The following is a 21560-nucleotide window of genomic DNA, read 5'->3' on the forward strand; positions in this document are numbered from 1 at the left end:
ACTGCAGTGTGACCTAGAGGAATGAGTCCCCTAGACGGGGGAGGGGGGAAGCAAATGAATACAGAACAAATCTGGTCTATTTCTTGTTTTGATCCACTCCATCTATCTTTTACATCTTTGGCTGGCAGCAGACGGTGCAGAATGACTGCATGCCATCCACATCTCATGGCTGCTCGGCAGAAGATGGTACAGTACGACTGCTAGCAATCCGTATCGCCTGCCTGCTCACCATAAGACGGTTCAATAGGACTGACTGCAGGACTAAAGAGAATGACCTGGTCAAGTCACTCCAAATTTAGTCCCTGCGCCCATGTCTGTCCAGGCGCTCCCAGCCGATGTGGCCAGGAGCACCTCGGACATGACGATGACGGCTACCAGTCATACTGTACCGTCTGCTGCCACAAGGCAAGGGGTTGCTGCTACTGTGTAGCAATGCCGTACCGCGTCTGCCAGCATCCAGGAGACATAGGGTGACGTTTACCTGAGCGGGCTCCATGCTTGCCGTGGTATGGCGTCTGCACAGGTAACTCAGGAAAAAAGGCGCGAAACGATTGTCTGCCCTTGCTTTCACGGAGGGAGGGAGGGAACGGGGGCCTGACGATATGTACCCAGAACCACCCGCGACAATGTTTTAGCCCCATCAGGCATTGGGATCTCAACCCAATGGGCAGCGGAGAATTCCAATGGGCAGCGGAGACTGCGGGAACTGTGGGATAGCTACCCACAGTGCAATGCTCCGGAAGTCAACTCTAGCCTCGGTACTGTGGAAGCGCTCCGCCGAGTTAATGCACTTAATGCACTTAGAGCATTTTCTGTGGGGACACACACACTCGAATATATAAAACCGATTTCTAAAAAACCGACTTCTATAAATTCGACCTTATTCCGTAGTGTAGACATACCCTGTGATAACCACTAGAAGCATCAGCACAGGAAAAACAGCAAGTGCAGAGTTAATTATTTAAAACTAGGACAAGAATGTCATAATCTTTAGCCCAAGTGTGTCTAAACTATGAGCTATGGGTCGAATGAAGCCCACAGTTCTCAAATATAGCCTGGAACCGCCTCATTTTTGCTCTGAGGGTGTGGCTTCGGTGACATACTGCCAAAATCATAACAAGTGGAACCCTCAAAACATTTCCTCTTTGGTCTGCAGCGGGGAACATTCTATTCTATACCATTCTCACTTTAGTATCTGAGTAACATTCCCAGCGTAAAATACTATTCACGCCCCTAAAAAAGTAATCTTTGAGTTCCACTGTTTTACCTCCTCCTTCATGAATTCTATACTCTTCCCTACCCAGATCTACCAATCCTTCTACCATCAATCCTATTGAATCATCATCTCTCTTCAGTACCCCAGAGGTTCCTCTAGGTAGATCTCCTACTTGGCAGCTGTTCCTTGCAGCAGCACTGGTGATGGCAAATGAGTTGTCTGCAGCCTCTGGCTGGAGGGTGGCTGGGGAGGAAAAATGGGTCCCTCTGATGTTGGCCTAGGTGGGGGAAATGGCTCCACTTTGGTTCTTTATGTGAACAGGTCTCCCCTGACTACTTGCAATTTAACCTGAGTAGCAAAGTTAATGGGAAAGGCAGGGTTTTGCCCAATGGGAGAGGAATTTTGGATTGGACCCACAATATTTTCATTTGATAGAATCTTACAGCAGAGTTTTCAGACTTTAAGAAGTTAAGTATTGTATTGTTCTTGTAAGCCCATCCTTAACTCAATGACAGGCTCCCTCTTTGCCATGCCTAGCTTTTTCTAGAAGCTCCAGACACTGAAAGCAAGTACCTATGTGTTTGTTTCTATATGTCTCCAGTCATTCCTGAGCTCGTCTCTGCTGACTTCCTTGTTATTTATTTTTGAGAGGCATGACAGACCTTTTCACTAGCTTGAGTAAAAACGGAGAATTTGGCCCCAGTACTTTAAGATTAAGTGAAAGTCATAAAAAATTGTACTTATTGAATGTGACGTAACTTACTAGATTATGGATAAGATGATATTTTTATGTGAATTTCCAGTTACTTCAAACCATTGTTTTGTACCACCCCATGTTGACTTTTAACAGAACAGTTTTTCCATCCTCTTGGATAATTTTCGATATTATTTTGTAGTGATTAACTCTAGTAACCTTGCAGATCTCTCAGTCAGATTCACTAGAAATAGGTAACAATATTAATAATGAGTTGTCTGAGCTAAATGCAAGTGCTAATCAAGTCAAGGCCTCTCTGGGGATAGGGATGCGTTTCTCTTCTCATGCAGGCACATTTGAATTTTTTGAAAAATTAAAACTGTAACCCTCAAAATATTTAAGTCTAGTAATAATACTCTATCTCATCTCTATTACCAAATAGTAACAAGGGCTAGAGAGCAGGAAGCAACTCATAAAACACTGGGGAAGAAAAGTACATTTGCTGAAAATTACTCAAAGGCTAGGAATCTAACTCAGTGTGTAGCTGAAATGAAAGCAACACTTTAAAAAAAATGTACAGAGCTGGAAATGTACATTATGCTGTATAGGAAGAGGTCAGTGTCTAGTAGACAACAACTCCTTCCCCAAAGGGCTTACAGCCTGCAACACAAACACAAAAGAAGAAAAGAAAAAGACAGTACAAGATTAGAAAGCACATACCGCGCTGGGGGTGGCCTATGGAGCACAGCTTCCTGAAGAAGCAGGTGCATTTTTAGTAGCTTCTTGACGCTAGAGAAGAGTTTTTTGTTCAGCTTTATAGCTGGGAGGTGTTAGAAATGAAAAGGTTCATCTACAACTTCGTAGGCAAGAAGGTCAAACAAAATGTGAAACAGGTCATTAAGATTCATACGATTTTAGGAAGCATCACTGCTGTGCTTCAGTGAGTCAGTAGCAATACTGCCATGTGAACACTGTTTTAGTTCCTTGTATGAAACTAAAAGCTGTGTGGAGTGAAAACCCTGCAGCTGTGACTTCCTTAACACAGATATAGGGGGGTGCTAGGCAGTCTGCAGAAAACGACATTATGGGAAGGGTACAGTATAAGGACATGGAAGTGATCAGCTTTGTTAATATTTATATTGTGTTATGCAGGAAGAGCTGTTCGGATATGTGTACAGCTCTCATTTAAAAAAGGAAAACAAGGGACGCTGAAACCACCTTTTTTCTTCTGGACCTGGTCCCTATTGTCATTTCACCTATGGGCTTCTCCGATGCACTAGTGACCAGTGAAATGTCTCTAGTTGTCCTGCCCCCTTTAACCTAATAAGTGTGGGAATTTGTCCAGAAGAATGCTGGAGCTGATATTAATATGATCATGAGCAAGAAAGCTGTCTTCTTACACCCCACTCCCTCCCACCTCTTCTGATCATATTATTCTCTAGCCCCCACGGCATGGGGCATCTGCTCGGAGTATTGAAGCCTCAGGGAGCATAGAGTTTAGAGCCAGAGGAAAGCTGATTGCCAATAGATTATTTACTTTTCTCCTGGGACAGCAAAATAATTAAAAGTAACAAATGAAAATCATTCAAAAGACTGAGAACAAACAATGAACAAAGGAGATTGTAGCTGACCACATCAGCTACAGTGAACTTGCATCTTTAATATTTTTTACGTCTGTGTGTAAAAAAATTCAGACCTTTAAAGGATCAGAATCAGTGCCTGAACACAGGGCTCAGACTTTCAACAATACATCATCTAAACACAAATTTATATAGAGCCAGAAGTGTGTTAGGTGCTTTATGAAATCAACACATTTATTAAGAACTAGTGGGTTTTGATTAAGGATGTTCTCATTTTTATTGTGTGCTATGCCCAGTCTGGCCCACAAAGCTTGAAAAGCAGATTTCCTATGGTCATATTGTATCACTGATTTTTAATCAGAACTTCCCATTGCTCTCAATAGAGAGTTCTAATTCTAAATCACTAGCATGGTCTGGCCATAGGTTGGGGTTTTTAAAAGCTTTGTATTTAGCCCAGCAACGAGTAAGAAACAAAGTACAGAACAAGTGTAAAGAAATACAAAGTCTGGATTCAGAATGAGCACAGGTAAACCGTTAGGGTATGTCCAGCTTCCACTAAAATTAATGGGAGCTGGATCAGGCCCTCAGTAATAAGTAGTTTTCATTGAACATAAGGGCCTAATGGAACATTGATTGAAACCAGAGTCATTGATAACAATAGGAGCTGGAGCAGGCCCCAAGAGCTATGCTCATTTGTTCCAAGAAATCCAGTGTATTGTTCAGTTCCCTACTTTTACGAAACACAAGAACAATGAGATTAAACATGTATTTTAGCACTAGACATTTGATTACTGAAAATTCAACATTAGTTACAAGCTAGAAGGAGGAGGGATTTATAAAATGCATTACAAAATATGCTATATAACATCTTAAGATATAAAGACAATTGTTAAATTAAGAAAATCCTGTACTCTCTGCATTATCTTGATCTCTTCTTTCATAAATTTAGAGTAGGACTTAATACTGGAGAGAACGTTCTATTTTCTTGGTAAGTTAGTTTAGAGAAACTTGGCTAAGATAAACTAAGGTCTTCATTTCCCCCTAGTCAAGAATAATCTATACAGGGGCAGGGATGCTGGAACAATTTGTATTGTGGGGGTGCTGAGAGCCATTGAATGAAACTGTAAACTCTATATATGATGGAAATCATGTCACGTCTCGCAGCAGCACCTCAAGCACCCATAGTTCCAGCACCTATGCACAGAGGAGAGGGGAGTTTATACACAGAGTTTCCTACTCATTCTCCCATGCCTTGCATGTATGAGGAAGCATGGAAGAAATGGAGAGTTCTCCTCCCTTAATCTCTGGATGCTTCTACAGGAACCAAGAGAGACCGATACAGATGCGCTTTGCTTCCTGCAATTGTCTAGCTTTACCAGCTTCTGTGGGCCTCTCTGCCTTAGGTTCTATTAATTTGAGCTTCTCCCCTTTCCAGACCATAAAGAAAAATCAATGTATCTGGTCCCCATCCAAGCCCTGGCCCTCTAGCTCTGTGGGCATATATGCTTTTAAAGCCTCTCTGTAGGGACTTCTATGGAGTGGAGGGAAGAAACAGGTTACAGAGTTGGAACTCCCCGTTTCACAATTGGAGGCTCCTCTCTGGTGTTTTTAATTGTAATAATTAGTGATGAATCTGGGTCTGTTCTTGCTTCTGTTGAACTCAGTAACAAAACTTCAGCTGAAGCAGGATCAAAGTCATTGTGCTGGGGAAGACAATGGAATTTTAATTTGAAACCGGGATTTCATATATCCTGATGTAAGGGATTTTTTGCGACACTGGGTACACAAAGTTGCAGTTTCCAATAATTTTTATGTACCAAATATATTAATAGCTCAGTGAAAGAATACTGGAAAACAAAAATGTATGTCTTTCTTCTCTCATGAGAGATAGTTTGAATGATGCAGGGACAAAGATAGGGCTTAATCCTGCAAGACCTCCATAAACAGAACTCCCATTGCTTCAGTGGAAATTCTGCAGTCAGGGAAATTGCAGGAACAGACTTTTTCAGATTCTGTACGTCAACTGAACCATGGTTTGTTTGTTTTTTGGTAGCAAAATTATTTTTAAAAAATGGAATATGAAGCCTATTTTACTACTTTCGTATGATCACTGAAGATCAAGAAGTAGCTTATTTATATTTGCACAATATTAACAATGCTTGTCTAACATTTTTTGCATTTCCTGACACTGTGTATCAGTAACATCTCCTGCTATTTATTAAATTTAACATTTCCTTTCCAATTCTAGGAGAAACTGCAGGGTCCCAGAAAATCAGGAAACAATCCATAATCTATCCACATATTGCATGTACTGACATATAATCTAAACAAGTATAAGGAAATGACAAGGCACAGGTCCTTTAACACATGGGCAGTATGATTATCTAGGGTTTTCCGTTTTTAAGTGGAGAGAACCTTTATCTTTTATTAATGTTCTATGTGGTTTAGGGGAAAGTTTCCCTGAAGTTGCTAACTTGATAGTCCAGGCGCTCTAAAGGAGGGATTCAGCTGACATTCAGAAATGTACACTCATGACTAATTAAGTTGCCTGCTGACTATTTATGACACCCAAGAACTTTCAGCAATAATAATAATAATAGCAGTACAAATATGTCAAAACAAGTAAAAATTACAAAGCAACTTTGGAGAGCCAAAAAAACCAGATCATTTAGATTTATTCAACAAGAGAACCTGTGCAATTCTTTGCAATTATTTTCAGTGGTATAAATTGTAAGCAATTTGTAAAGATACATAATTAGTTAAAAACCAATGGCACTGCTAGCATTAAACCCTAGATGCTCCCCAACTGCAAGCCAAGTTTTGATCTCAGATTTCCAGTGAGGTGCCCACTGAAGTCAGTGTGTGCATTCTAGAGTAGAATTTGGCTCCTCACATTATGATAATTAGCTCATTACTTGGTGTTAAGATCAGACTAGCCTGATGTGGGCTATTAATACTCTTGTGTAAAAACATAGCTACTTTCATCTGAGAATCTAAAATAATTTTTATAAAATTAAATAAGCTTCACAGCACCCCTGCGTGGGAGGTAGGTATTATACCCATTTAATAGATATACATGGGTGTTAAACGATTTATGCATGCTCACATGGCAAATCAGTGGTCAAGCCAGAATAGAACCCAGGAATCCTGATTCCCAGCCACCTGCTATTAACCCTTGGTCCCATTCTAAGAGGACAGCATAAAACTCACTGGCAAGGGGCAAGACGGTCCCAATCCTGGACTTTACAGCCATAATATAGACAGCGATGGGGGGAGCCTAAGTTATATACCCAGCTGCCCTAGAGGCTGCAGTGCTACCCAGAATTACTGCCCCTCCCCGCGCCATGCCAGGACTGGTAAGAATGTCATTGGGAGGCAGACTTACAGCTGTTTTCAGAAGTGAATTCTCCTCTGGCTAGTACCAGGGCTTTTAGGGCCCCTTTATTCTGCTCTGGCTGTTTTACCCATCATAAAGTGTTTGGAATGGGGATGAGGATCTCACTCATTCTCTTCTTTTGAGACCTGAGTTTTCTCCATTAGCACATGTGAAGAATAATGGGAAGGGGAAAGGACAATGTGATACCATGATATTTAACCATTAAAGAAAAAATGAGAGACACATTTTTTAATACAGATTGTTACAACTTTCATAGACTTGTAGACTTAAAGGCCAGAAGGGACCATCATGATCATCTAGTCCGACATCCTGCACATCACATGCCACAGAACCTCACCCACCCACTCCTGTAATACGCCCATAACCTCTGGCTGAGTAACTGAAGTCCTCAAATCATGATTTAAAGACTTCAGGGTACAGAGATTCTAGTTCAAACCAGCAAGTGACCCATGTCCCAAGCTGCACATGAAGGGAAAAAATCTCTAGGGTCTCTGTCAATCTGACCTGGGGAAAATTCCTTTCTGACCCCAAATATAGCATCAGTTAGACCAGGGGTTTTCAACCTTTTTCCTTCTGAGGCCCCCTCAACAGGCTAAAAAAACTGCATGGTCTACCTGTGCCACAGCTGTTTTTCTGCATATAAAAGCCAGGGCCAGTGTTAGGGGGTAGCAAGCAGGGAAATTGCCTGAGGCCCTGTCATAAATATAAAGGGAAGGGTAAACCCCTTTGAAATCCCTCCTGGCCAGGGGAAAGCTCCTCTCACCTGTAAAGGGTTAAGAAGCTAAAGGTAACCTCGCTGGCACCTGACCAAAATGACCAATGAGGAGACAAGATACTTTCAAAAGCTGGGAGGAGGGAGAGAAACAAAGGGTCTGTGGGTCTGTCGATATGCTGGTTTCTGCTGGGGATAGACCAGGAATGGAGTCTTAGAACTTTTAGTAAGTAATCTAGCTAGGTATGTGTTAGATTATGATTTCTTTAAATGGCTGAGAAAAGAATTGTGCTGAATAGAATAACTATTTCTGTCTGTGTATCTTTTTTGTAAATTAAGGTTTTGCCTAGAGGGGTTCTCTATGTTTTTGAATCTAATTACCCTGTAAGATATCTACCATCCTGATTTTACAGGGGGGATTTCTTTATTTCTATTTACTTCTATTTTTATTAAAAGTCTTCTTGTAAGAAAACTGAATGCTTTCTCATTGTTCTCAGATCCAAGGGTTTGGGTCTGTGGTCACCTATGCAAATTGGTGAGGCTTTTTATCCAACATTTCCCAGGAAAGGGGGGTGCAAGTGTTGGGAAGATTGTTCATTGTTCTTAAGATCCAAGGGTCTGGGTCTGTAGTCACCTAGGCAAATTGGTGAGGCTTTTTACCAAACCTTGTCCAGGAAGTGGGGTGCAAGGTTTTGGGAAGTATTTTGGGGGGAAAGACGCGTCCAAACAGCTCTTCCCCAGTAACCAGTATTAGTTTGGTGGTGGTAGCAGCCAATCCAAGGACAACGGGTGGAATATTTTGTACCTTGGGGAAGTTTTGACCTAAGCTGGTAAAGATAAGCTTAGGAGGTTTTTCATGCAGGTCCCCACATCTGTACCCTAGAGTTCAGAGTGGGGGAGGAACCTTGACAGGCCCCATTCCACAGGGGGCCCTGCAAAGCTAAGTTGCTCAGGCTTCGGCTTCAGCCCTGGATGGCGGGGCTTGGGGCCCCAAGTTTCAGCCCCATGTGATGGGGCTTCAGCTTTCTGCCCTGGGCCTCAGCAAGTCTAATGCCAGCCCTGCTTGGTGGACCTCCTGAAACCTGCTTGCGGCCCCCAGGAACCCCAAATACCTGGTTGAGAACCACTGAGTTAAACCAAATACATTAAAAGAAACATGTATAGTCTATTAAGAACTCCATACTAGTGTTGTCTGGAGTGGTAACAAACGTTAAACGTTAGTCTCAGATGTTACCCTTTATTTGAGGCAACAGAGGACAGCTGACACTACCAACATACCTCCTGAGACAATTCCTTGGTGACCTATCTCATCTCACCATGCCTGTGATGGGCAGTCCCTGATGGCCACACCACAGGAAATTAAAGAAAGGGAAAAGGAGGCAACATTACCTATAATGTACATAACGCAATATTTAAAAAAAGCTAAACACAAATAAACTCAGATGGCTTATCAAAGCCACAGACATATTCCATGTACTTGTCTCAAACCACAAAATTAATACCCCAACTGGAATTTCTCAGAAATCTAGTGTGTTCTGATTCACGATGTTGGTTCAGTCTACATAGAATCATAGAATAGAATATCAGGTTTGGAAGGGACCTCAGGAGGTCATCTAGTCCAACCCACTGCTCAAAGCAGGACCAATCTCCAATTTTTACCCCAGATCCCTAAATGGCCCCCTCAAGGATTGAACTCACAACCCTGGGTTTAGCAGGCCAATTCTCATTACCATAGTTACAATATTCTTAGGAGATGGAAGTGTCAGAGGGTCAGCTTAGTCCAGAAAAGTCCTAAAAAGAACAGATTTTAATGACTGCTCAGTTGTGATTGTTTTTTATTCCAGTACTGCTTTGAAATGGAATATTGGAATTAAAAGATCAGAGACAGGAAAGAATGAAGCACATGTCTTATCATATACTCTCTTTTATCCTCATGGTTGATTGTGGTTCTGGATATCAAGCTATGCATTCATGGAGCAGGAGAGTGGCTATTACAGCCTCTCTTTCACCTGGTTATTGCAAGCTTTCCTAGTGTCTACTCTACTCTTCTGGCAACCAATAATCACAGAACAAAGATGAATGATTTAATAAATTCTAGTGAAAGTGGAGCAAAATTGACTAAAGACAGAAGGCTGCACAATAATAATGGCTTCTTGAACAACTTTTACTTTATACAGTTCACTAGAAGTAAGCACCCACAATTACACTAATTCCACTAAAACTTTCAACAGTTTGCAAGTAGCTAAGTCTGCAGCACCCAAGTCGGGTATAATCAAGAAACTGTTGGTTCAACAATTACAGTTCCTCCTTGTTTAGTCTAAACTAGGAAATGGGGAACAGAAGCCACGATACCACAGGAAAAGTGCTTAAGTAGATATAAAAAAGCATAATAGAAGCAAGTAGCAGACACTGTATCTAGCAACTATAAACACTGTTGTACGGAAGAGGACTGGGAGTTATATAAAAATGAGTAGAAATAAGTCAAAGGGCTAATTAAAGGATTCAAAATAAGTGCTGATTGATAAATGCAGAGAAAAATTCTACTATCCTGAGAAGTAGAGTAAGGTAGGAAACATTTTTTCTGTCGCAGGAACATTTGAGATTTCAGGTTTTTTCCTCATTCTGCATTGAGCTGAAACAGAGACCTTTCAAACCAGAGAGAGACAAGCCCAGAATAGCCAGAGCACCACTGGAAATAGAAGACCCAGGTTCAAGTCTCTGACTCAGGCAGAGCAGGGACTTGAACCTGCTCTTCCACTCCCATGACCCAGTGCCCTCTCCACTGAGCTATTCTGGGGAAGGTATGTACTTTCTCATTCCGAGCAAAAATTCCATCCTGGACCTGAAAAACCTTTCCTGACGAAGATTCAATCAAAACTGGTGCATTTCCTTGAAAAGTTTTGGTTTTGCCAAATCTACACTGTTTGTAATAAAAAAAATGATCCTATCAAAAAATTCCCTACCAGTTCTAATCAGAAGATCCCTCAAATATCTTTTCACTAGACAGTAGGTAAAAGGAAAAACCGATCCACCAGAAAGGGTTGTGGCTAGTTGGAGGGTGGGATCAAGAAATTGGACAGTTTAACAGTGAATTTAGTTCTGTCCCCATAGATAAACCAAGAAAATGGAGAGCTGTATAAGTTATTTCTCAAAAAGAAAAGGAGGACTTGTGGCACCTTCGAGACTAACAAATTTATTCGAGCATAAGATTTTGTGAGCTACAGCTCACTTCATCAGATGCATATGCTCACGAAAGCTTATGCTCAAATAAATTTGTTAGTTTCTAAGGTGCCACAGGTACTCCTTTTCTTTTTGCAAATACAGACTAACATGGCTGCTACTCTGAAATAAGTTATTTCTGTGTCTCCTGAAATGGAGAGGCAAGACTTCAGGACAGTACCAGGCAAAAAACTTCTGGGCCTTCAAAATTCCAACCGACTGACCTGTTTGGAAAACGTTGTGTCTAGTTTGTGTCAAATCTCTTTGCTCTCCACTCATCCTTCAGCTCCCAATTTAACCTTAGATTATATTTTATTCATGCAGGACAAATGAGGAAAGAGTCTTTATGGTTATCGGCAGAAGAAGTTTGGGGGAGCAATGGAGAAAGCCAGTAGACTGCTACTTCATCAGGTATGCTCCTTCAGTGGCAAAATACAGGACAGCAGAGAGCAGCAGCCAGTAGAGGCCCTCACATACCATAGGGGATGCTGTAAGCACATTTATTCTATTCCTGTCTGATATTAGGCAGGTCATTTAGCCTCTCAGAGCCTCAGTTCCCCATCTGTAAAATGGGGATAACAACCCTATCTCACAGGAGAGTTGTAAGGATAACTACATTAAAGACTATGAGGTGCTGCTCATATACTATGGTGATGGTGGCCATATAAGTATCTGAGATAGATACTAGTTTCCACATCATAATAATATATGTATTATTATCTAAGTATAGGAATTATAGCAGCTCCAATAGTTCTTCAAAGCATGTACCCTAGTCCTTCTACCAAAAGAGCATCCCTATTTTTATTTTGGTCTAGTTCAATGGATGCCTTTAGGTTTCAGTATCCCCAACAGCCCTTGGCTGTGACTTAGCACCACCTTCGAAGTATCACTGCAGCCATTCAAAAGGATTGTGAAGCACATTTGGGAACCAAAGTCAACAGCTGCAGAAACTGGGGCCCCTCTTTGAAGAAGGAAATGACAGAGATATGGAATTGTGGGTGGGGATAGATGGGAGGAAGGAAGCAATGACTGGGGAAACGTGTCCCAGAGTCTTCACTAAAGTCACCATGAATCTAGAATGGACTGTGTTAGGAGAACAGCTCTTCTGCCATGGTCACAGACTGTAATCATATTGCCCACGCTGGTTATTAGCTATTCCACAATAATGTCATCTAGGTTAACCATCCGTATCGTAAACACAAACAAGTGGCAGCGCTTCACTGAGAAGATAAGAGGCTGCATAGAGTCTCACCTTCTGAATAATAGCTGTGTTGATGAACAGTTTCAGACATTTTTAATAAGGAAAGCTGTGAATCTCTGTCCACACCATCGATCTACCAACAAGGATATAACTGATCCATGCAACTATTTTAATTAAAATGTGTCAGCCATATTTATTGGCCCAACTGATCTAGTCACCCACAGAAAAATGTTAGATTAAAAATCTAAAGGCACTTTAGATACTGCTTTGGGGCCTTCAGAAGGGGACAAGACCAAAACTAGATTCACAAATGAAAATTAAAATGGAGGGTTAGAGTACACTGGTAAAATCAGGCTGTTCCAGTCCAGTAGGCCAGTTACAACCTAAAATTCTCTTTCTTCATGTATGCACAAGTTCACCTTTACACACGCAAACTTGAAATATTATTATTTGTTAAGTGCTGAGGTGCTTGGTACGATACTAGACACAAGGAAGACAGTCCCTGAGAAACACTCACTTGTTCTACCACTCTGCTGTTGGATAGTATTGTCATGGGGCGGGGTGTTTATTAGGTCTTGTTGAAGTTGAGGGGTGTAATAGCAACCTTTCATCCAGAATAAAGGCAACATGCAATTGAGCTCCTATATGGACTAGATAGCTGAAACAATAGGAGTCTCTGCCCAAAACAAAGCCACATACAAGACTGCCATATGAGTCAGCCATGTGGCTCAAGGGGGTTCCTCTGTGATCTGATAAATTCAGGGGCAGGGGATTGATTGTATTGGCATGGCATATGTGTGACAGAGAGGAAAGAGGTGAGAAACACAAGCAGAAAAGGAGCAGAAATCCAAGGAGACAGCAGAACAAATACTGGGAGCATAGCCTTGAGAGAGCCTAGAGAATCATAGAATCATAGACTTTAAGGTCAGAAGGGATCATTATGATCATCTAGTATGACCTTCTGCCAGGGCCGGTGCAAGGATGTTTTGCGCCCTCGGCGAAACTTCCACCTCGCACTCCCCCTCCGCCTTGACGCGCCCCTCCTGCGGCAGCTCCCCACCGCCCCCCTCCACCTTGAAGCGCTCCAGCTGTGGCAGCTCCCCTCTGCCGTGAGGCGCGCCCCGTGCGGCAACTCCCCGCCCCAGCTCACCTCTGCTCCGCCTCCTCCCCGAGCACGCCGCCGCTTCTTCCGCCTCCCAGGCTTGTGGCACCAATCAGCTGTTTGGCACACAAGCCTGGGAGGGAGAGAAGCAGAGCGGGGTGGCGCACTCAGAGGAGGAGGTGGAGCAGAGGTGAGCTGGGGCGAGGAGTGGTTCCCCGGTGCGCCACCCCCCCACCCCCGTTACTTGGTGCAGGCAGCCCTCCCCATGCTTCTCTGCTCCAGCTCACCTCCGCTCCTCCGCCTCCCTGGAGCGCGCTTTTGGCCGCCCCCAACCACTTGGCGCCCTAGGCGACCGCCTAGTTCACCTAGTGGTTGCACCGGCCCTGCCTCCTGCACAACGCAGGCCATGGAATCTCACCCACCAACTCCTGTAACAAACCCCTAACCTATGTCTGAGCTATTGAAGTCCTCAAATCGTGGTTTAAAGACTTCAAGGTGCAGAGAATCCTCCAGCAAGTGACCCATGCCCCATGCTGCAGAGGAAGGCGAAAAAAAGCCCAGGGCCTCTGCCAATCTGCCCTTGGGGAAAATTTCTTCCTGACCCCAAATATGGAGATCAGCTAAACCCTGAGCATGTGGGCAAGTCTCACCAGCCAGACACCCAGGAAAGAATTCTCTGTAGTAACTCAGATCCCACCCCATCTAACATCCCATCACAGGCCATTGGGCATATCTACCGCTAGTAGTCGAAGATCAATTAATTGCCAAAATTAGGCTATCCATCATATCATCTCCTCCATAAACTTATCAAGCTTTGTCTTGAAGCCAGATATGTCGTTTGTTCCCACTGCTTCCCTTGGAAGGCTGTTCCAGAACTTCACTCCTCTGATGGTTAGAAACCTTCATCTAATTTCAAGTCTAAACTTCCTGATGACCAGTTTATATCCATTTGTTCTTGTATTCACTTTGGTACTGAGTTTAAATAATTCTTCTCCCTCCATGGTATTTATCCCTCTGATATATTTATAGAGAGCAATCATATCTCCTCTCAGCCTTCTTTTAGTTAAGACAGGTTTTCCATTCCTTGGCTCATCCTAGTAGCCCTTCTCTGTACCTGTTCCAGTGAGAAAAAGCAGAGGGGAAAACAAATACATTAATGAAATAAGAAGCCTAGATAAAGCTTTTTGAGCTGAGTCCTGGCTGAAAAAGGCTTGAACTGTGAGCAATGAAATATCTCCTGTTTGAGTCCTCCTGTGTTCAGAGAAACAGGACTTTGTGCATTCTTTGTAAATAAACAAGTTTGCATTAAAGAAATACTTGACTCCATCAATTTCTCTTTCTAACCAAAACAGCCTTCAGGACTCTAAGACCATATCTACACTACTGGCTAAATTGGCACCTCTGAGATTGACGCAGCGGTGTCGATTTAGCGAGTCTGGTGAAGACATGCTAAGTCGATGGGAGAGAGCTAACTGCTCAGGCCAAAAAGGAGAAACAGTATGTCATGAAGTCCACATTACTCAGAGTTTGATCTAGGTCCTACGGGGTCACATTAAGAACAGTGTAAGAGGGACCCATTTTGATAGGAACTGTTATTCTTTCTCTTTCACAGGTTCACTTTCCAGTGTGCTATATTATATTTTCTTTCTCTTGCAATCTGATCCTCAACTAGTAGCTCTTGTATCTGGACTGCCTGCATACTACTGCACATTCTGGAGTTTGACAGAGAGATGCAGCTTTGTTACTAATACGTTCCCCTCCTCAAACAAAAGTAACAACCAAGAACTTTAATATACCTTACATCATAATAAGATGCCTTGAATCCTAAACTGGCTCTTGGAAGACGACGGGTTAATTAAAGTCTTCCTTGGTATGATTGACTTAATCTATTGAAGTGGATCCCTTTGTGCAATATGGCCCTAAATAGTTTTAAATGTAAGTAGTGATCCATCATTAACCTGATCAATAATGGTACCTCTCATAGTTTGGTTAAATTAGCAATGATACCTCCTCTAGTCTTCCCACCTCAGTCATGGAGTTTCCTATTAGAGATTGTCAGCATTTTTTTAAAAAAATTGAAATGTTGACAATTTGTTTCATGAAAAATTTTCACTGTGTTTTGAAGAGTTCTAGTTCAGGTCGATTTTTTTTTAATTTGATGCCTCCTTTGATAGTTCATTCTAATTTTTCTCAAGAATGCCACAGAATTGAGGACATTGTCTCAGATGGATTTGCTGTTATGGTCAGTTACTCAGTAGGGTGACCTGATGTCCCAATTTTATAGGGACAGTCCCGATTTTTGGGTCTTTTTCTGATATAGGCTCCTATAATTTCCCACTCCCATCCTGATTTTTCACACTTGCTGTCTGGTCACCCTTTACTCATGGAATTTATTTGCTTCATACATTTCTTTTCTAAGCCCTTTATTATTCATATTACACTTCTTATTTCTCTTGCTGTGGATCACAGCAATTAATCCTAGCCTCTCAAACAATTCTTTCTGAGATACACTACTTAACTCAGACTATGCACTTAAATAGAAAAACACTTATTCATTTCATTGAGCAAAGTCTCAAATGCACATTATTTGAGGATGAAAAGTATGTCAAGCTATCTTATTTCTGGACTTCTGTTGCTATTTCAAATACAGTAAGCGTAGTACTTTAAAATCAGGTCATGGATATTTTTTTAAAAATGCTTGGGGTTAGGAGAAAGAATGGATGAGGCTGGGATATAGGGAAAGGAATTTAATTATATGCATGCTTGTAGTTTCTATTGCCATTTAGTTCAGAGTTGGAAACTAGAAGAAGTAGTTGCCCTGTTCATAGTTCTTAAAATGCTCGCAGTTATCTACTGGCCAAGGAAAAAGAAAAAGAGAGAAAGAGAAATAGTACAACAAGAAGGGAAAGTCTAGCAGAGACTGAAAGACAGCTATTTAGTGAGTTTTACCAGGGCATCAACAATATAAGGCAAAACTGAACTGTATCACTTCACTACAGCAGCCTGTCCATTGATAATAGCATACCACCTCAGCCAGTGGAAGAAAAAGTCCTACTTCTCAATTTGTCGTATCTGCAGAAAAACAAAAAGGTGGGAGGTCTGGAAGGCTACGCAGGCATGCAGAAGCTCTCAGCTGCCAACTGAGCTAATTCTTACCATTTGTTTTCTGAACAACAGTATTAAGGCATTTGGACAATGCTCCTTGGTGGTAGAAGCCTATTTTAAAGACATTGGTTGAAATACACTGACTCCAGCTCTAGAGGAACCTGATTCTGCAATTCTTATACAGCCGAAATTCCATTGACATCCTTGGGATCCTTGCTTGTGTAAGGGCTGCTTAGGGCCAGATTTCCAATGGTATTTAGGCACTGAAAGATGCAGCTAGGCACCTAGTGGGATTTTAAAAAGCACCTATGCATTTTCAGGTGCCTAAATACCTTTGAAAATCTGGCCTTAAATCATCTATAGGAGAGGTGGGCAAACTTTTTGGCCTGAGGGCCACATCTGGGAATAGAAATTGTATGGCAGACTATGAATACTCACAAAATTGGGGTTCGGGTGTGGGAGGGGGTGAGGGCTCTGGTTGGGGGTGCAGGCTCTAGGGTGGGGCTGGGGATGAGGAGTTTGGGATGTAGGGAGGGTGCTCTGGGATGGGACTGAGGGGTTCAGAGGGCGAGAGGGGGATCAGGGCTGGGGCAGAGGTGCGGGAAGGGGTGCAGGTTCTGGCTGGGGGTGCAGGTTCTGGGGTGGGGCTGGGGATGAAAGGTTTGGGGTGCAGGAGGGTGCCCTGGGCTGGGATTGAGGGGTTCGGAGAGCAGGAGGGGGATGAGGGGTGGCGCAGGGGGTTGGGGCATGGGGAGAGGCTCAGGGGTGCAGGTTCCTAGTGGCACTTACCTCAAGCAGCTCCCGGAAGCAGTGGCATGTCCCTTCTCTGGCTCCTGCGCGGAGGTGGGGCCAGGTGGCTCTGCACACTTCCCCATCCGCAGGCACCATCCCTGCAGCTCCCATTGGAGCACTGGAGGGGGCCACTGGAGTGCATAGGAGCTGGAGCAGGGCCATGCTGTGGCTTCCGGAAACCGCATGGAGCAGCCCCCAACCCTGCACCCCGGCTAGAGTGCCGGAACGGGGCCATGCCATGGCTTCCGGGAGCTGCCCCCAACCCTGCGCCCCAGTTGCAGCGCTGGAACAAGGCCGAGCCGTGTGGTGCGGCCCCAAACTCAGCACCCCAGCTGGCGTGCTGGAGCAGGGCAAGCTCCCCAGCTGGCTTAAAACGGCTTGTGGGCCTGATCTATAGAGATATGGGGAAATAATGAGAGGTCAGGATGGAAAAATAGTGGGATTGTCCTTTGCATAATCAAGATTGAGATACTGTTGAACAACTACAAAAAAGCCAAAACCCCTCACAAAGCAGAATAACTTAATGTGAAAAGAGTGGCCATTATAAAAGATAACGTGAAAAGACTGCATAATGATCAAGTATTAAGCCTATCATATAATTTTAAATAGTGCTGTTGGTTTCTTCATTTCTCCTTTACTTCCTCTCTAGAGAATTATCAATGAGATTTGAATTGTAAATTGTCCATGCAGATCTTACTATCAGTTCCAAAGCAAGAGCTGAAATAAACATATCGGGCATATTCCTAAAGCTGGAGAGGGATGTCACTTACTCAAGAAGGTTAAATAACTACTGAGCAAATCCATTCTTCACAAAGAAAGGTGTCAGGAGAGTCTGATGTGTCTTAATTATTTCAGAAAGAGTTGTGTATTGTGAATCATTTCCAATTTTTTTTCTGAGGGTGAGAAAAAGAATGGTTCTTGCATATAGAGATCAGTATAATTTAATTAGCTTTTATGACCAGGACTCCTACGAGAAAAACCAAGTAGACTGTATTAAAATGCTGTCTTTTTCTTGAACCTTCAGCCCTTTGCTTCTCCAAGAAAACAGTAGACGAATAGAGATCTAATCTAATAAGAAGCGTAGCTGTGTACTAAGAATATGTTATGTTTTTTCTTAAGTAACCGTCTCTCTGCTGTATTTACCAAGAGACGGAGATGCATAATAAAATACAAGTTACACCTTGAATTTAGGCTCTATGCTGCACAAGCCAGTCACTTCCATGCAATCTATTTAATATTTGATGTGAAGAAGTTAAAATAAGGATAACGGATTTTCACGCTTCAAGGAATCAACTGATTGCCTGCAAAGGCCTTGAAGGAGTCCCGCTTCACACTTCTATTCCAAACCTTTGACAGGTTTCAGAGTAACAGCCGTGTTAGTCTGTATTCGCAAAAAGAAAAGGAGTACTTGTGGCACCTTAGAGACTAACCAATTTATTTGAGCATAAGTATGCATCCGATGAAGTGAGCTGTAGCTCACGAAAGCTTATGCTCAGATAAATTGGTTAGTCTCTAAGGTGCCACAGGTACTCCTTTTCTTATTCCAAACCTTGTACATACTGTTGGCTAAGCGCACATTAAGATATGCCCATGCCTAAACTGAGTAGCCACATGCTTGCTGCCCTTGTCCTTCTTCACCCCCAACCTCTTCATATTGTTTGTTAACCTTAAGTGATCATATTGTGTCTCAAATTGGACAGGAAGTTCCTTGGGGCAGGGATCATATCTATTAATCTATATCTAATATATCCAGGTCTGAATTAATATTCCTGTGGGCCCGGGGCTATTAGATTTTATGGGGCCCCTGTATACAAGTCTTTTTCCTAATTTAAAACAAAATGACCACAATTATGGCATCTGGGCTATTAATGCTATACTAAACTTGGCTTTTAATTAACATAAAGCCGTTCTGTGGTTACATTTCAGTCTTAAAACATGTAGAATATAGTAAAGTTAATTCAATATAGCCTACTTCTTCCCTTAGAACAGCAGTTTCTTTCTGGGGGGGGAGTTTGGTGCAGGAGGGGGCTCCAGGCTGGGGCAGAGCGATGGGGTGCAAAAGAAGGTGCGGGGTATGGGCTCTGGGATGGAGTTTGGTGCAGGAGAGGATTCTGACCTGGGGCAGAGGTTGGGGTGCAGGAGGGGGTGCGAGGTGCAGGCTCCAGCTGGGAGGCGCTTACAACGTCTCTGCGTGCCCCGGGCAGGAGGGGAATAGCACATCTCCCCCCCACCCCATGCCAGGGGCCGCAGAGATGTGCCAGCAGCCAGCCGCTTCTGGGAGCAGGATGGGGCCACAGCATGCAGGCAGGCAGCCTGCCTGAGCCCTTCTGTACCAGGGCCCCTTTAGCCCAGGGCCCTGGGCTGCAGCCCCAAAAGCCCTGCGTTAATCCAGCCCTGATTATATCTATATCTATCTAACATATTATTATATCTAATATATCTTTTGGAAATAGTAAAAATAAAATATATATGACAATATTTGGTGCCCACTCCTCCCCACTCACCTCTGAAGCAACATGTATTGGCTATTGCTAATGGGGGGGATACTAGTCTTGATTGACCTCAGCAAGTTTGACAAATCATACTGTCTTTTCAGTGACCAATGGTGTGTACAAATGTACTACTGTGTCCAGTAATTTCTGGGAATGTCTGATGTCATAATTCCTGCCCAGTCTTATTTATTTCAGTTGGCATATTAGACCTTTCAAACCTCCACATACTTAACTCTTGTCTATAAAATAAATATTTGTCATACAGCAGGTCACATTGTTTGGTGTTATGTTACTGTGTAAGGAAAGCACTTATGATAATACATATGCACAATGGGCTAGCAATACATTTACTATGGGAATCTTACATCTGAATGTCCCTGACTTTTGTGGGATTAAAATCTCAAAATTGATGTTCTATTAGTATGATTTTTTCCATTGAAAGTAATGCACTGAAAATATTATATTTAAGTTCTAACAGAGCTATTTAGTTACAGAACAGTCCAAAAAATCTATCAATTATGTGCTATCTGAAAAAGCAAGTATTGATCCTTAAATTATCTCCAGAAATCTCAAGTTCTCCTCTTCTTTTCTCTGGCATAAGCAGCTTCATTTGAGTATGAACAACTGTCTGCACTGTAGTGATGATGAACCCTAGCACCAATATAGTTAAGAATCTGTCAGCGATTTCACCATCAATCCTATTTGTCAGGTGTTTATAACTCACATTTGAAAATCAATTCCAGGCTTACTGACAGACAAGGGGGTTTGCTCCACCACCCTGCACATTTGTAACACGCACACAGCGTTTGGGAGAACAGACCCCAAGGTCTCAGCCCAAGGCCAGTTTTGTGTTTGAAATATTTATGGCTGAGTATCACCATCATGCTACAGGAGTGCAGAAAAAATCCCCAGCGGTGGTTCAAATGCACAAATAGTTCTTTGATATTCTAGTTAAAATTGCTTGATCTTTGTCCATATGTCTTCAAATGCAATCTGAGGCATGTAAAAAAACGTGTAGACATTTGCTGTCTATCCTGTCCAATTGCTTAATTATTAAGCCTGCTTTGTATGGTACATTTGCTCTATAACTAGTTTTGTCATTATCGAGCAAACAAAACTCCTTGCGCTTTTGTCCTACATGGTCAATAGTAGATGATGGCAACTATTATAGCTATTGGTTGAAACAGGGTCACATGGCCCTGCAACCTGAAACAGAATAATCTCAGTGTCTTGCTGTGACAGGAGACTGTGTTTGAGACCTTAAACTTTTTCTGTGCTAAGGAACAAATCCTGCTCTCTTCTCCGCAGGCTGGGCGAACATGTTGGAGAGGCAGAATTCTGACAGCCCCTGCAAGGTGTGTACACCCCCTCCAGCATGTAAAGCCTAGCTCTGTGTGTGTGTGTGTATGGGGGGCACTCTCTGCATCCGTGCCAAATACAAGGATTTGGAGGCAGGCCGGTGAACCAGTGGTGTCAGAACTCCATAATTACAGAGATCCAGCAGCTGTTTCCACTACCCAAGTGGAGACTATGGTGGGAAGCTACAGTAGCAGCCATAGAAAGAAGATTCCTTCATCCCCTGCACCTGCTAGTCACCTCAATGCTCAACCCAAGTACTCAGGTTAGGCACTGGGCAGAAGATTTGTCCCACCGTGTACATTTGGAGCACATTTCTTTGTCTTTCCGCTGATTTTAGGCCTTCTTAATCACACTACACCAAACAGACAAACAACATCCTGTGACAACCTAAATAAATGGTATATAACAATAAAAGTGAGCAAAAATACTTCTGAGGCACCAGGAGTAGCACCCACTAATATTCTGAGGAAAAATGAAATTTGAAAATGCATTTGGAACAGATAGAAACATTTCCCATTTACATATATCCAAGAACCAAAGTTGCCAGTAGTCAAATAGAATCTGATACCAGCTGAGCGTTCTATAACTCTGAGCTAAAGCTAAGTGTTCAGTTTAAGGTCAATGCAGCTAGAGAAGAGGTAAACCATTTTTTTAAAGTGATCAGTGGTTTGATGTGTTCCAGTTGGAGTCA

The 21560-nt window shown here is 42.7% G+C and overlaps 1 long non-coding RNA gene across 1 annotated transcript; it reads left to right on the forward strand.

Moving 5' to 3' along the window:
- The first annotated feature begins 10040 nt into the window (after positions 1 to 10040).
- Positions 10041 to 20853, forward strand: LOC144259497 (uncharacterized). Its single transcript, XR_013344845.1, has 3 exons — positions 10041 to 10164; positions 11143 to 11229; positions 20819 to 20853. It is a non-coding gene; the product is annotated as an uncharacterized LOC144259497 (long non-coding RNA).
- Positions 20854 to 21560: the final 707 nt, after the last annotated feature.

The sequence above is a fragment of the Eretmochelys imbricata genome, chromosome 1, assembly GCF_965152235.1.
Source record: "Eretmochelys imbricata isolate rEreImb1 chromosome 1, rEreImb1.hap1, whole genome shotgun sequence".
In the NCBI taxonomy this organism is placed as follows: domain Eukaryota; kingdom Metazoa; phylum Chordata; order Testudines; family Cheloniidae; genus Eretmochelys; species Eretmochelys imbricata.